At 44.2% G+C, this 14,322-nt stretch overlaps 1 long non-coding RNA gene across 18 annotated transcripts in view; it reads right to left on the reverse strand.

Annotated features, from left to right (window-relative positions):
- Nucleotides 405–14,322, reverse strand: part of LOC110394168 — a 120,837-nt gene continuing 106,919 nt past the window's right edge. For 14 of the 18 annotated variants that reach the window (XR_002435408.1, XR_002435405.1, XR_002435413.1 and 11 more), the window contains 3 exons: nucleotides 6,432–6,496; nucleotides 5,105–5,192; nucleotides 405–1,891 (listed from right to left, as the gene is read on the reverse strand). This is a non-coding gene — a long non-coding RNA (uncharacterized LOC110394168). Of the gene's footprint in view, nucleotides 5,193–6,431; nucleotides 6,497–14,322 lie in introns of all 18 variants that reach the window. The other 4 variants (XR_002435416.1, XR_002435414.1, XR_002435403.1 and 1 more) reach the window with 4 other exon arrangements.

The following is a 14,322-nucleotide window of genomic DNA, read 5'->3' on the forward strand; positions in this document are numbered from 1 at the left end:
GCAACCCGACTGCCGCACAGGGAACCGCTCGCTCTGCTTTGGCATCAGGTGCTGAGAAAGCCTCTCCCCATCCCAAAGACACCGCACGAAATGCTGCGTAAACCCCAAAGGCTGGGCAGTGCCAGCTGCAGGAGCTGGGTGCTGGGTCTCAGCCCCAGCAGGGATCCGGGAGCACTGTGCACGCTCCCTGTGCTGTGGCTGCCCAGAGTGGGCTGTTGGCTGAGCCTCTTCCAATCCGCCCCCAGCACAGCTGTGAGCTCCAAGCAGATGTCTCCAGGGCAGATGTGTCTCGTGTGTGTCCACAGGTAGTACCGCAGTGTTTTAGCATCGGATCTAGCATTAGTCTGGATGCAAAAGACCCTAGGAGTCTGTCAGTATGCAGATCAGCAAAGCAGTCCCTTCTATGAATGACTGTACTCATCCTCTGTATTTCCTAGAGAATGTGCTAACAACATGGTAATCTGCACAGCTCTTGACTGAGAGTTGGTACTGACATATAGACTAGCTTTATGAGCGTAAGGATATTTTAACAATGCAACTTCTGCCTCTCCAGATCAGGTTTGCTATGCAACCCAAAGTGATTGCCTGTTTCAGAGTGCTCTGGGGACAGCAGCAGGCCCGGATGTCTGGACAAACGTGCCACTCAGCAACGAGATGGTGCATCTACAGCCGTGTGGCAGACAGCAAAATGATCCTCACCCAGCTAATGCAAGGTTCATTGATTTAATGAAAGGAACCATGGGAGAGAGGCAGAGGCTGGAGACAGCTGGAAATCAAGTGAAGGCCCCACAGGAGCTGCCACCCCATCCTCGGGGTTCTGTTCTGCAGACGCGGCATTCTCCCTCCTGCCACCTTTTTTATTCCAGTTGTACTCCTGTTACCTCAGGAGAAAGGAATCTTTCCTTCTTGAACCTCCACCTTGCCAAGAGGTGTGGCACATGCTGTGGAAGAGAAGCCACATTCATGCTGAAGCAAGCTTTGGGCAACTTTCCCTTCTGTGGCAGGCTCGTGTAAGAGGCTTATGTGTTCCTCCGTCCTGTGGCTACGGTGTTTGCCGCAGGACCCACACTTTTTGCCATCAACCAGCCTCTGGCCTTTTAAGTCTTTGTCCATGTTTCTGCTTCAGAGTTGGAAGAGAACCCTAAAGTGTAAGTCAATTGTAAACCAAAGCAGTATTTTTTCCCAGCAGGCAGCCTCTGCCCATGTGCTGGGGAAGTGCCGTAACTGCAGCCAGCCACATCAGGTTCACAAACTCACCTCCGTTTTGATGTTGGTTACATAACAGAGATAAGGGGACGGTGCCTTCGCTGACATTGCCTGGCACGCAGGATGCACTTCCACATCACAAGATGCCATTATACCTCTGCAGTTCCTCTTCTGAGGGCCTATGGCAGGGCTCAAAGCGTTCCCCCCACAGTGAGCAGCACGCAGTACGGTGGGGGCACCAAGGGTGGGAAGCAGCACCTGAGTGAGATCTCATGTGCTGCCACGGCCGGGACAAAGGTCCCTCATTGTCTGTCAAGGCAGTGCAGTCTATTGACCCAGACGTGCAGAACTATGCCAGAGGTGAAAGTCATTTGCTACAGAAAATAGACACAATTGCAGACCAGACCAGGACAGTTCTGACAAGAAGAATGGAGAGAGGCACTGTGGCAGTGCAGTACGTACAGATCAGGGCTCCAGCACCACGGTGTGAGTTGGACACAGGAACCCACTCGAGCAGTGCCTCCTGCCAGTAACATGCTGAAACTGGTCGGACTCCCAGCTGAATGTGTTCTTGACCAAAAGACAGTCATCAGCTTGACATGCAGGAGGCACGTTGTCTAGGAGAAGCTGTCTTTCAATACACTGATGTTGTGCCATCAACATGCATGCTTTATCTAATTAGTATCTGTGAAAAATGGGAGAATAAGAGGAAACATAAGTTGGATTTTTTTTTTTAACATCCACATTCAGGGAAATCCAGTGATTGACGGCGCATTGCATGTGAACAGTAATTTTACAATTATCGATCATTGCAGTCTAAGTCTTCAATTTGTCATAAAATGACATTGTTGGTCTCATTACAGCCTCTAGTGGACAGTAGTAATCCACTTCACAAACCTGTCATGCAATCTGCTCAGATGACAAGTGTTATCAAGGTGGGGGTTATGCTGAGAGGACACAAGTACACCGTCGTGCTTGTCCTGTGGCAAGGAGGATTTTCCCATATAGTCAAAAGTTTGCTGGCATTGCTCTGAAGGTGCCTTGCTTTATGCCTCAGGTATCAGTGCTGGCTTGTAAATAAACAGAGAACTTTGCTCTCGATTTCAATCTCAGACAGCTTTCATTAAAAAAAAAAAATCTAAATTAATCTCAAATGTTTTTATAACAGAAAATATTGGTTGTCATGTTTTTGGCTTAAGTATGATGTTTTTATTCCAACTCAGGATCTGCAGACTGTCCAATCCACCTCCTCTCTATTTATAGCCTGCTTGCATTCAGATAATTTTTGCAAATGCAGTTATTTTCATTATTATTTCAGACACAGGCAGCTGATTTAAGGTATTTTAACAGCTTTAACGAGTGAGAAACTATAATTTGGATTACAGCTGGCTAATTAAGGTACACTTTACTCTGGGAAGTTAAACGTGTGCACGATCTGAACAATAACATAGTTAGAATGTATTCTTTAACTAGAAGTGCCACTTGTGTGAACATAATAACGTATGACTAACATCTTTCTTTTTCGTGTATTTGCTTAGAAATTAGTGTATCCCTGTCAGAACAGGGACGTTGATGATGGTCTCCAGAACTCTTGGGTGGGACTGTTTTCAGATGGAAGGAAATGTGACTGGTGCACACGGAGAACCAGTGCTGTGCCTTTAAAGCCACAAATATCTCATAAAAATTAACATTTAGTGAAGTGAGAGCAAAATATTCATGAAGACTAAGCAAGTATGTAGTACTACACTGTGACTTAAAGAGAAAACTCTATGGTTTAAAATGCTGAGGTCCAAAAACTCCACGGTGTAAAATGCTGAAGCCCTTTGCAAGTGAATTCAAAGGAAAGGCTGCCATTAATTTCTTCACTGTGCCTAAGTATGGGCTGTAGGGTCTCTAAAGAAAACATTTTTGTCGTGTCTTATCAGATAGATAATGGGATATCAAGGTAAAAATATGTACCTCATTGTTGTCTTGCTTTTTATAAAGAAGTAGTCAAGTTCCCCTTTAAAATAACAATAGCTTCAAGAACTTTAAAATGAAAATAGCTCCTTCGATGCAGATATGACACAAGATGCTCTTTTTGTTTGGTTGGTTTTGTTTGTTTTTTAAATAGTGAAAGCAATTCATCACGGGAATAAAAACTGATGACTCCTCTGAAGTCTTAAAATCAAGACAGATTTCATCTTTTGAATATGTTGTCAGTCAGTTACGTGTCATTGATGTGGAAAGAAAAGCAGCTAAGCTACCAGTGGTGGCCCTGGGATGGACTGCAGCCAAACCTAGCCCTGAGTGCCATTCCAGCAGTGACCAGTGGAAAATAAAAATGCTAAGCCATCTCTAGAGGTGCTTAATTGGTCTAGGCACCCTCGAGTAATACGTACAACAGGTTGTTAGGTGTTTTGTGGCCTATGGTGTCAAGGCGTCGGAGGTCTCTGTCCACATCCTGGTCTCCATAAAACTCTTCTGCCGCTGCCCTTACCCCTGCAGGTGGTGTGAGCAGAAGGGCCAGGCAGGAGCAGAACCTCAGCAGCTGTCTCCTTTCCTAGAAGAGATCACTTCATACTGTGGTCAAAGTCCACCAGCAGGGAACATAGGGGAGGCTCCATCGCGTGGAAAATTCTTGGCTTCCAGGGCCGTCAAGGCAGCGCTGTTAATGAGGATTAACATTCAACCAAAAGGAAGGCAAAGAAGTAACGAGAATTCACTGGCCACTTTCTGCGAGAGGGCTCTCTGCTTCTGGCAGGGAGCAGCCAGAGTCCACTCGGGTTGTCCCTTTAAACCATACCTGGTACAGAGACTTATCTGGGAGTTCACTTGCCAGTTTTTCCTCTGTTACGGGCATTATGGTCTAGACAGATTAGATTAGCATCTATCATGTAAACACTTTGGATTGGGAAATAACTCTTGTCCTTTCTTAAAGTGTTTTACCTACATATAAGGCAGTGTGGTTTCTAAAGCCTGTTACAGTCTCGTTCATCGATACTATACATACTTTGTTAAGTGGTGTGAGTTTTCACGGGAGCAGAAGGGGCTACAATGGGCTGCTTACCTGTTTGAACAGACTTAGGAATGGAAAACATGGATTTTTGACACCTCAGTACTTTAACAGCCACAAGTGAGCTGTTCTGATCTATGGAAGAAATCCTTCCTACCTCGTGGATCAGCAGCCTAACAGATCTTCAGAAACAATATGCTTAGTCCTGCTGCCAAGGCTGCACATTTTGTCCGCGTGCTAAAAATCCTTATGACATCTTTTGTTGAAAAAAGGTGCAGCATATGAATAACAGCTATTTTCTGTTCTCGTTGTCTCTACCTCTTCACAAAATAGGACACACAAGGGCCTCGGTCCCAAAGCTTTCATGCATATTCAGAACTGAAGCTTAAAAAATTTAACCAATATTGGCAGATCTGGGCTCCTGCCTTGGTTTGAAGAGATAAATAAGTGTAAGTTGCTTTATGTCCGAGACTAGAGTTATTTTGCACCTACCTTTTCACAGTAATGTTAAAGAAAAGCCAATAACTAACACTGTAGTAACCAGAAGTACAGTCAGCAATAGTCCTGCAATGTATGTATCTTGTACACAGACGAGAATGTGTTATTGTTTCTTTTTTTGATGTTGATTTCAAAAGGTATTGTGTGCCACAAATCTGTAGTCACTTGGAGCACACAAATGAAGACTTAGTGCATAAACATCAAACAAAAATTTAAGTGAGATGAATAAGGGATGAAGGAATTGCAGTACACTCTTAGACTTGAGCCATAGTCATGATCAATAGGAAAATCTTCAGGCAGGGAAGGACTGCAGACATGACAGAACAGTCAATTTCTTGCAGGGTAGGAAGTCCTCAGCCTGCAAGCCTTTGACCAACAACCTAGGTGAGCACAGTAAACATTTACCTTGTATCCAATTACAAGTTGAAGTGGTGTTTTTCCAGTTTCTTCTGCAGGGTCATGAGGATGTGGTGTCCTGAAGAACTCTGAAACTCTGTAATTATAAAAAAAATGTCCTGAGAAAAGTGATAGGAAGTCTGAGGTTAAATTAGCATTATTTCAGCGTATGTAGATAGGTTCAAAACTAGACCGGCATTGCTTTGACTTCTTACTATACAAAGGCAGCACCTTGCCCTCAGAGATCTTCCAGGTTCTCATGTCCTTTCTACACCCTTCGGCAGAGGCCTTCCTACTAAAGGCACTAATTGTTCCCATCTTGCATAAAATGTCTTATCGTGTCTCTCTCTCTCTGCCTACTTTTTCCACTGGAGAGTTTCCATTTCCACCTGTCTTCGAAACTTGCATCTGCTCTCATATTGTCCTCATATGATATCATTTATTTATTTGTACATAACATAATACACCTAGTCAAAGCTCTGGAGCTCTATTAGCACATAGCAATTACAAGAAAAAAACACAGCAGTGTGAAAGCAGTCTTCTCAACAGGAGTTTAGCTGGGCATCCCGGTACACCAGAAATGCCTGCTCAAAGCACATCTTCAGCCTTCTCCCAACATGCATGTTTTTTGCTGTGGGGCTTCTCCCAAAATAATAAAATTCAAGCCCTTCTGAACTGTACTTTCTACCACAGGGATTGTTCTGCCCCAGTGTCTTGCATAGCTGAAAGAGTAGGATGGGCTGCTGGGGGTCAGGACCATCTCATCACAAGCTATTCCCATGCAAGAGATACTAGTTCTTACATGGTTCCTCGCTATAGATTTATCACAGCTCATATCCTCATTTTCTTTGTGCAAAAGGACATAAGAATGGCCATACGGTGGCCATAAGACAATAGCGGTCATGAGCAGATGCTTCAGTAAGCAAGGGCAGCCACACACTACTTCTTCCACATATTCCCCAGCCTTCTGCTATTTTCAGCTCAAGGACATCTTGAGTAGGATGTGGTTTCTGCCTAAACCTTGACAGATTTATCTTTCAGGACTTGTGCAGTCTCCCCCTGAGCACATGTAAACTTTATGCATCGACATCATCCTATGTCACATTGCACAGGTCAAGTTCCTGATGCAAGAATTTTCTCTTTCTTTCTGCTTCATTCAGTGCTCCTGGTTCTTGCACTCAGTCAGAGTGGCCAGTCTTTACCCACACTCTCCACGCTACCCAGACATCTCTCTTATTCCCCTTTAGTTGTCCTTCTTCCAAGCTGGGAAGGCCTAGTCTATGCTATTGTTATACAGCTCTATTGAAGACTTCATTGCATATGACACAACTCTAACCTGGTCTTGTTTTTCTCCATCTTGGTCCTAGTCTTATCACACCTCTGCTGCCTCCGTTCTTCTGCCTGTCGAATAGAGACAGTAAAAATTAAGCTATTATCTTGCAAAAGAGTGGTGACACAGTGGAGTACAAGCATTATTGTTCCCTTTTCCCAAGGCTTAGCCAAGGACTCAGAAAAGCAACAATTCCACACATCAAGGACAAAAGAAAACAGTATTAGTATAAACAAAAATAAAACCAGGATACTATCTACATTTTTTTCATACTTGTTGAGCAACACAGGCTGACTGAAATCCTTTCCATTTCATAAACTATCCCTGTCAACCAACCTACTCTGCTGTTAAAAATATGATGTGATGGGACATCTCCCAGCAACCTCAGGAGATTATTTCTCATGCTGACATGCAGCTCAGGTCTGAGAAATCTGAAATGCTACAAAAGTTGGACTACCCAGTGGTTTTCATGCCATCTAATCTGTCTCTCCCCTTTCTTTCCATGATAAATCCCATTTGTTAGGACAGAAAAATTAAGTCATTTCTCTCCCTTGTTTGGCCCATCGTCAGAGAGATGTGTAAACCTGGTGTCAGCTTTAAGGTGTACACGTTGTCCCGTTGTCTTAATGATTCTGAATCACACATTTAAAGTTTACTACGTGCTTGAGGGTATGCCTTTGTGAACAAGTTATGGTGAGGCAATCAAGGGTGTGGTTTTACAGGACACTAGCTACTCTGCAGCAATTGCAAGGATGAACACCCTTTGCCTGCTGGTAAATGCAATATAAATTAGCCCAGAGAGACTGCCAGCTGTGATCACTTCTGCTGCCTCACAAGCACTTTTGCTGCTATTCTATGAGCACTGCTCCTTTTGGCCGTCCCTCCCCAGCAGCAATGTTATGCCCAGAATCAAACATGAGAGCTGCATATAGAAGAACTACCACCCCCTTCACCAACACCTGTATTTTTTTTTACATTATTATTTTTTAATTTTTTAATTTTAATATATTATTATTTTTGTATGTATTTTTTTTAATACACTGCTATAATCTTGCAAACTGAAGTCATATTTGCTAGGCGTTATCTCCCTTGCTGCTTTATGGCTCCAGCTCTTTTTATGTTTACATAGGAGGATACAGACTCAGCAGAACCTTCATTATTTATTATACCTGAGCCCTCTAATTTTTGAACCCCTCTGTTTCCCTCTGCTGGTTCAAAAATGTAAAGAGGGAGGGGGCGTGAGTGGGGGGGGGTGAAACAGCAAGCAGTCCCTCAGTAATTCACACAGACAAGCCAAGTGGCAGGAGGGGGCAGTGGGGACAGAGCTCACCAGGAGTGTGCACTCATGTACACCCCAGAGATACCTCTGAGAGCCTGCAGTACTTTCACAAAACATATATTCTTCACAGGGTCCTGGGCAGCGCTTATCAGCTGTAAAGAAATTCCTGCACAGTTTACAATCTGGGCAAGCATCCCAGCCCCTGTGTTGTCTCTCACTAGAGTCTCTTCAGAGTATCAGAGGTTCCCAGGAATGCTCCCAGAAGCTTTCAGCTCAGCCTGACTCCCTGCCAAGTTGATCGGTTCCTCGGAGCCGCCTGGAGCGATGATCCTGAAGACTGCAGGGGGAGAGCTTGCAGGCTCCTTGAGAGTCCCAGAAGGCTGCATCTGGCCTCCAAAAGCTGTTATCTGAACTGGGACATATTTATCTGAACCTTGCACACACTTAAGGCCTCTCCAGTGAGATCACAATACGCGCATGATTGCTGTAGTTGAAAAAAAAGCCTTTGTATTAAAGTTACTCTTTTTGTGATTTCCTAAGGTCATTGTTTATATTCTAGTAATCCTCCAGATCTCTAAATGAGGATCGATGCCCCTTTCCTGTTTTAACTAGATGCTCACAGCAATTAGATGAGGCCAACCTTCCTCCCCAGGCATCTGACAAAGCAGCACACAGGTTATGTGTCTGCAGCGAACGATGCACTCAAACACTCCACTATTAGCCATACATATATCTGGGAACAGCTCTCTCTCAAGAAAAAGTTTGATTTTTTATACCAGCTGATTGTTCAGAAATAGAATACGGTCAGTGGGGCAAAAACACCGATCATTCCAAGGGTGAAATAACGTTTTCTTATTTTAACATATGAAGTTAAAATTTCCTGAAAGCTAAACAAAAGAAGAAATCCCAAGAGCAGCAGCCAAGCCCCTTTTATTTGTTCTTTGAAGAAACTTTACATACTATGATATCTTAGGATTCACCTATCTTCTTACACATTAGCATTTTTAATGCTTTTTACTAGACAAAATTTTCATTGGGTTTCTTAAGTTTGCTTAACATTGCTTCCTCTCAGTTTGCTCTTCCTGTGGCTGTACTTTCCTTGAATGGCATAGTGGATTCAGGTAGTTTACGGTCAACAGTTCCCAGATTCCTTAAGCGCTCCAATCTTCAGTGAACAGAAAGGTAAGCTGGGAGCATTTACCAGCTTGAAATCTCTGCTGTCTGGATAGCAGACAAAAAGCAATTGTTTTTTCCTTATTTCAGGACTTAAAACCCCGGCTGCATAATAAAAGTCAGGACCGCTACAGTCTACCAAAAATACGTTTACCAGGGGAATGTTTTGGCTATTAGTTATTCCCCTTCAAACCCTTCAGACTGCGTGGTGTTGCTATTTTGCTTTGTTTTGATTTTTGTTCCTTTTTAAACTAACCTCAAAGAATTTCCCTCTCCCATTGTGGTTATCAAGCTGTAGCTTGTCGGCGGTGAAACTACACGTGATGTATGACACTCTCTTCTGCTCTCCTAGGCTCCTTATCTCTGGTTAGCATTGATTAATGCCCCTTTCATACCGGTATTTCTGTCTGGAGGACGAGCCCACTCGCCAGGAGTGCCCACCCACTAACAGCCTCCATCACCCAGTGGCACTGCTCCTGGGCCCTTCCCCACACTCCTGGACGCAGACATTTGGTATGTAAATACTCCCCTTCGCCTTCATCTTTTGTTTCAAGGATAAGACAAAACCAAATAATAATAAAACCTCCTTTATTTTGCATGCAGGGAGCGCATGCCATTAATATTAATTAATTAATTTATTTAAAGCCCGTAAAAGAATTTGCTCTTAGGCTGGGAACGCGACTGCCAAGTTTCCTGCCTGCAATTTGTTACGGCTCAGTAGTAAACTACTCCTGAAAATAGGAATTTGAAATGGAAATACTGACGGGCCTTTTAACGAGGCTATAATAAGCAGAGCGCTTTATCCTGCGCGCCGCACGTCCTGACACAATGGCAGCCTATCATAGCGCGCACGGAAAACAAACAGGGCCTCTCTGCATCGCGCTCCCGCATGAAACCGGGCCCACGCAGGAAGCGAACGGAGCCGAAGACAAAGGCCCCGAAGGTCAAGCACACCACGCCCCGGCCTCACTGCTGCTGCTCAGCCCAGCGCCGCCATACGCACAACTTGCACTTGAATAACTTCCCTTTGATCAGCTTGCCATGAAAAAGAGGTGTAGCCTGCTACGCTGCTAGCAGGGTAAAGCAGCAGGCTTTCCCATAAGGCTTAAGCTGCAAATTCATGTACCCAGGCTTGCCCCGTTACGTAGAACAAAGCTCCCAAAAGTGTTGCAAATGTTCCTTATCTGCTTAAAAGCGTACATTCCATGTAATGCTCCATATGTAAAACATGTGGCCGCTGAAGCTGGTTTGCGTACTGGCGCTCGACTGCCTGCCTGAAATTGTTGTTACTCAGTGAGGCTGAACACTCACAGTCCCAGCAACAGTCAGCTGAGCATCCCCAGACTGACACCTGTGTAAATGGCAGCGCCATTGCCCCTCCATGGAAATAAAATATCCCCATCATTTTTCACAAGGTATTTGGCAGTCAGAAAATAACTGAATCGTACGCATGAAACTGTCTGTGGGACCTGAACTGCGCACTTCTAGTCTGTAGGACACATGCTTAAATGCCATATATTAAACTGCCACATCATGTCTATTTTTACTAATTGAGTTTACTTGTGTTTGGGCACAGTACCAGCTACTCAGCAAGTCCAGGAGATTAATGCAAAAGCCTCTCTCCATTTAGAAAGTATAGGCACTCCAGATTTACAGCCGCTTATTTTGAGGTGGCTGACTGCTGATCCTGATGTCTTTGAGTAACAGATGGCTTTCTGAGCTGCGCTGATAATGAAAATGATATAATTTGTCACTTAACATTAAAACAAAGCAGAGAAGTAGCACAGAAGAAAAAACACGTTCACCTTCTACAAATGGCACACCTGAGAACAAGCGGAAAAAAAAGGCCAGGCAAACCCAAAGGTTAGCAATAGTCCTGGACATTCACATGTGGAATAACTTGCATAAAATAACCTGGCCTGATCAGGACCGTGAGAGCATTGGCCCCTGTAATGTTAGAATTTATAGCTTTAATCTTCTTAAGAGCTGCATGGCTCTTCACACATGCGGAGAAAACAGATTTGAGGTTTCTGAGATTAAAACTACTGAGCTGAACTTTTTTGTTATTGGCTAAAAGCATTTGGAAACTTAATAAAGCATTCCATTAAAATCTTGGCATTTCAGTGATACAAAAGGAATAGGCTGCTAAAAACGTGAGTCCAAGTCAAAAGGACACTTCTAGGGGGAGACTGCGGAATTTGGATTTTAACAAAGTTTGCAATGACTTAAAAATAGATCAAAGGAAATGCGAGGTAGAATGGAACAATAAATGCTTGCAACGCACAAGTCTTCGTTGTTTAAACTTTATGACATTTAAAGATGTTTTTTCATGTTCTTCTAAACCTCGTACTTCTGCGAGTCCATGAATAGCTGGAAAAAGTATACAGCGCTCATCACCGATGAGCTGTGTGGTCTTTAACAGGTAACATAAGCCCTGATTTTTCACAATGATGAGAATCCACAGCCACAGCTGAGATAAGTGTGAGCTACTAGTATAGCTATAGACGATCAGCTTTACTCTGGAAAAAAAGCTCTGTCAAGCCTTGCTAGGCTACAATTTTAGCTGCATAGAAAGCCCATGCAGAACGCAGTTAAGCAGCTATACGTCAGTGCATGACTTGGTTCGATCAATGAAGGTGCAACCGATGTTTTTGTAGAAAGAAGTAGAATAATCATAGCAACAGTACCATGCTATGAGTTCAAAGCTGTAGCATGACTGGAAAAAGGTGCTCTTGCCAGAACTGGGAAAGCCTTGTGCAGTTCCATTCGGGCAAACGACAGCAGAGCTGCCTGGTGGCAGCTGCACTGCTCAGACTCCCCGCCTGCTCCAGCAAGGGGGGTGAAGAGAAGCCTCTCTAACTGCTGTGTTACTGTGCTCAGCAGGTAAACAAACAAACAAAATGAAATAAGGACTTATAATCAAGCATAAAATAAACAAAGATTCATAACCAACCCTAAAAGACAGGTTTCTCACTTGGGTTCATTGAAGCGGTTTGGGGTTGTTGTTTTTTTTGTCCCAAGGTAAACAACATTCATTCCAGCGTGCTTTGAGATGGCTTGCTCCTGTCTGTACTGGCAAAGACAGCTATGCTGGAGTTTGTTGCCACATGGTTATATCTAATTCAAATCTTCTAATTACAGTCTCCTTGTAAGTTGTACTACAGAGGTTGAACATACATAGGCTATCTCCTAGAAAGCTTGCGGCTAGAGCCCCGGGATGCCTGCAGTGATAGCGGGGTGATGGAGACAACCTAATACCTACAAACAAATCTTACCCTGGATTTTAACCCACTCAGGGAAGCAGTGTTCAACCTGAATTACGTGTCTGGTGTGAACGAATCCCACACAGGTAACACAGGTTCGCCCCACTGTAAAACCCCTCTGCCCTTTCAAAAGAAATTTGCCTTTACACTGCTGAACACTGCAGGGTGCTCATAAATCTGTCTGCTTCCGTGGATGGTTTGCTTTGCTTTTTTGTGGCACTGACATATGATGAGCTATGTACGATAACAGATGCCATTTGACAGTGCAAAATAATAGCGCTCAGACTTAAAACTGTAAATTATAAACAATCCCTCTCTGACTATAAAATGAATACTCAGAATGGGGAGCCTTGTCAACTAAGATATTAGTAAATCAAGTTGAGGAAGACAGATTATTCACTGACGCTAAAGTAACTAAAATTTTATTTGGTTAACACTACTGTCATTGGAGTTCAGCTGTTCTTTGCTGTAATTAGTAGATAGGAAGCAGAGTGATTATGGGCAACACACAGTAAAATCAGTTACATGTTTTCTTGCTGTGTAAAAGCAACAAAGTGTTTCTAATCTTCTGTGTTGTTTTCTTTTTTTTTCTTTTTTCTGTCAGTAAAAAGATGCTGTATAAATACTCACTATGGGTAGGACGCTTGGCCACATCAAGACAGCCATTTCCCACGGGGTTTCATAATTATATTTTCCCCACCGAACCACAGACATGAATTAAAAGTGACCCTGTTGGCCCACTGGTGCAGCTGCCATGTATTTGATTACAAACTCACTGGTACCAATGCCAAGAAGGGGAGTTACAACATAAACTGAATGTGAGTTCAGGCGCAGCTGTCCACGCAGTGTGTCCCTGGTAACCTGGTCACAAAAGGCTTTCAGCGCACAAAGAAATAATATTTATCAATTTTTATCCTTTAAAGAAAATGCATTCCTCTGGTCTTTCCCACCTCTTCGTGAAATCCCAGTGCACTGTTCCCCCAGAAGGCTGTGCTCTGGGCAGGTAGCCTTGGTTACAAGGTCTGCAGCAACACCTGGAGAGCTTGTAACATTTCAGACCTAAGACTTCTTCAGAAAAGACTCAGGGGGAGCATGAGCAGGGGGATGTATGCATTAGGGCATGAGCCCATAACTAGGCCTTGTATGTGCTACCATACACAAATACATACTGCTTGTTTTGGGGCTGAATGCTGGTCTACATGTAAGGACACCAGATTCATGAGGGGAAGGGAAAGGAGAACGTGGTCCTACTATATGCACTCTCTCTGATGCAATGGCAATGGTATGAGTTAATGCAGGCCCGTGTTCACATCAGCCATAACTCCTGGCAAGGCATGGGGCTAGGCCACAGCAGGGCAGGACAGGAGAGGGGGTGGCACTTCTGGAAGCCCTGGCATGAGCCTGCTGGACACGATGCTGCAGTGGTTCCTGCCCTGGGACGGACTCTCAAACTCCTCTGCATGACAAAGGTAGTCAGGTTTGAGCCCATTCACTTGTACTGCTTGCAACTCCTACAGTACCCAGTGTTAGATGCAAGGAAAGATTCAAGTGCTAGCACTAATCCAAGCCACACAAACCTGCCCAGCAGCCCTTTCCCATTTCTCTACAGATCCAAGGAACTGGAGTGTGAGTTATGAAGAAACCCACTGGGCACCTAGCCTGCTAGGAGACCAAAGCTGAGACTGCTTTAGGTAACACAGTGAAAAGAGCCCGTTGTCTGGCCTCCTGGACCATCAAGCAGCCCCACCTGGCACCCAAGCCAGCCGGGTTTGCAGAGCCTCCGCTTGGCTGCCCTACAGCTCTTGCGCTCTCAGCCAGGGACACTGCGGGGCAGGAAGGTCCCATAGTCCCAGTTTGTTGGGGCTAACAGGTGAGGTGAACTCAGTCAGTCTCGTTTGAACGCACGTGGCAAAATCACCATGCAAATTGAACAGGGCTGGCAGTTTGTGCCCATGATGCAAGCTAAACCCAAAACAGCTGAACAGTCATAAAACAGGGATTAAAGTTCAACGAGGGAGCTGATAACGAAGAAGCCTGCCCAGACTATGCCCTATTCTAGCCAGCACTACATTATCTCCTAATTTTAGAACAGCTGAAAATTTTTCCCAGTCCAGAAGTTGACAAGAAGCTGAGCAGCACCAGTACCATTAAATCTTTATTTTCAGATGCCGTGCTGTCTCCA

The sequence above is a fragment of the Numida meleagris genome, chromosome 2 (assembly GCF_002078875.1).
Source record: "Numida meleagris isolate 19003 breed g44 Domestic line chromosome 2, NumMel1.0, whole genome shotgun sequence".
NCBI classification, from domain to species: domain Eukaryota; kingdom Metazoa; phylum Chordata; class Aves; order Galliformes; family Numididae; genus Numida; species Numida meleagris.